Below are 2942 nucleotides of genomic sequence, written 5' to 3' on the forward strand. Positions count from 1 at the left end.
TATATGACCAGTTGCACAACAGAATTCACAAAAAAGAATATTAGAGTTCACAACAAACATTTGGTCAAACTTTTGAAATAAATCTTTCAATCTAGTAATCAGTTTAAACATGTCCATCTAAATGATTATAGCCAAAACAAGATAGACATGTAGAAGTAACAAAAATAAAATGCAAAATTTAAATTATAGAAAAAAATGCATAATGAAAACAAGTAAGAGAATGCAAAAAGAAAAAGAAAAATGTCTAGAGTAACTCATATACTAATAAACTAATGTTAATCGAAAATAGTCCCCGACAACGGCGCCAAAAACTTGTTATGAACCGCAAGTGTACGATTACGTCATCAGTAATAATAAAAGATATCGTATCCACAAGGACTATTGATTAAGCTCTAGTCAACTTCGCACAACGAATTATCTAGACAAACCTAAGATTGGTGAGAAAAGAGAGTAAGAGAAAGAAAAGAGAAAAGAGAGAGAATCGATCTTAAGAGAGATTGAGCTTAGAGGATGGTGGATGATGGATTCTAGGATTTCGGTTTCCTTGTAATGCTAGGTGATGTTACATAGATTGCTTAGTTCCTATCCTCTATGTTCATGCTCTTGTAGGAAGTTAGATTCATTACCGACTCTCCCCTGCAATGGATAAGTCGGCATGATCTCCTACTCCATGTCCTATGCTACTAAATGAGAATGATTCCTATGTTGTCCTTACACGGGCTTGCCTGTCACGTACGTCCCTCGGATAATCAACATAGAAACGCACTAACACACAATAACATAGAAATAGAAATAGTGATTATGTCTGATCCCCTACTTCCTTGTGGAGATTTGTTCTCCTTTCAAGATGATACCCTAAATCGTCCTTACACGGGCATGTCTGTCACGTACGTCCCTCGGATAATTGATCTAGGGTATCCCCCCTACGAGATTAACAATTCTACACAACCATTTGATAAAACATGCAAATGATATAAACAAAATTCAGACACACATTACATCAAACATAAACAAGACATCAACAAGTCATTGAATAGAAAATATGACACATCTACATAGTTTTACATCACCATCACATCACAAATACTTCTTATATCCTAGATCTAGATCTACTCCATTTATAAGGAAGAACCGCCCCAAAAAATAAAGAAAAACATACTTACAACCCTAGATTCGAGAAGAAGGGGAAGAAGAGATGCTTGCCGATGATTCCGATGTCTTGGGGATGCCTCCTTACTCCGGAGATGGATGGATCGCCAGGGATGGAGGAGAATGAAGCTCTAGGGTTTCCCCCTAAGGGGAGAACCCTTCCCCAAGGAGAGGAACAAAGTCCCAAACCCAAGATCTCCTCAAAGAATGGGGATCTTGCCCCTTTTATACCCCCTTCAAGCTGCCCAGGAAAACTAGTAAAATAGGGGTCCGGTAAACCTGGTTTTTCACCAACTAATCCAGGTTTTCTCGTCATTTTCCCCTGAACCAAATTGTATCTCTTGAAATTATCTTTAATCTGATACTTGGATCGAGCCCTGGCTCTAACCGAGCCGAAAGTTATGGCGGTTCAAAGTTGGGTCTGCAGTCTGGGCGGAGGTCCAGTTGAACCCGCGGTTAGGAGGCACGGCCGTGCCATTTAGCATGGGTATAAAAGTCTTTCTCTCTATTGGACCTGAAGAAAAGTTGTAGATCTTGAAGTCTGCTACGTTTTGGTATAAAGATCATCAAAAAAATCCAACCGAGCGCAAAGTTATAACCGTTTTATGATCAGTCTATAATCTGCCCAAAATTCAGCATAGCTCTGTTTTGGCGTGGCACAACCCGTGTTCTTCGTCACACGGCCATGTGGAATCCACACGGCCTCACATGGCTCCCTCTCTGGTTGAGTCACACGGTCGTGGCCCTTTTCTTCTCTGTCGAGGCCACACGACCGTGTGGATTCACACGGTCGTGGCCTTCCGGGTCACTGGAATGTTGGCACGACCGTGGCATTTAGCACGGTTGTGTGCTGCTTGGCCACGAGATGTTGGCACAACCCTGTGGGTCACACGGCCGTGGCTTACTTTGGCTCTGGTGGAGGAGTACTGTCGTGCCATTTGGCACGGCCAAGGCATGATAATGGCCACACGGCCGTGTGTCCTACACGACCCGTACTCCTATGTGCGTTTTAGCTCCATTTTTGCTCCAAATAGTGTCCTGTCCATCAAAACAAGAAAAGAGCAGATCTCCGAACAAAATATAATGGAAGTATGACATTCTAATGAAATAGGGTGTAATAAACATAGATTATACTAATGAAATACAAGTAGATGTGCATCAAGACATGCATAAAAGTGTATATAACCTATACACATCACACCCCCAGACTTAACCTTTGCTTGTCCTCAAGCAAAACCCGCAATCTAGATTCATATGGTTAAATAGTGCATCATAATCTCTTGCAATTCAATCTAATCCTATCAAATGATTTCATTGGCGAGCAAGATCCAAAAGTAATTTGAGTATGACCTAAATAGTAGTCCTCCATGCTCAGTGTAAAAGTGGCCTATGTTTATAAAGTTTCAATCCCTAAGTCTAGTCAAGTCATCATAAAATTGTGTTCCTTATACTTCTGGCGATAGGCACTTACCTGTCACACGCAAGGTTCGTTCCCCTCAAAAATGCTATGCATTGTCTACACAAGGTCTCAAAGGAATACTCAGTATCAAGAGAAACATAGCATTCATTTCCTCAGTAACCTAACTCGGTCTCATAGGGATGAATTACTAGTTTCCACTCATGATAACTATTTTCTATCCCTTATTTTTTTTCTTTGAATGTTTTCAAAGTATCAAGCTTGAACAAACTTTTATTTTTTTTCTTGGGATTGATTTTTCCAAATGAGCTTACATGATCTGAGTTTATCCAGTAACCAAAATGTAGTTGAGAGGTCTCCATAGAAGCACAAGTAC

This window comes from Zingiber officinale, unplaced genomic scaffold (assembly GCF_018446385.1).
Source record: "Zingiber officinale cultivar Zhangliang unplaced genomic scaffold, Zo_v1.1 ctg226, whole genome shotgun sequence".
Lineage (NCBI taxonomy): Eukaryota > Viridiplantae > Streptophyta > Magnoliopsida > Zingiberales > Zingiberaceae > Zingiber > Zingiber officinale.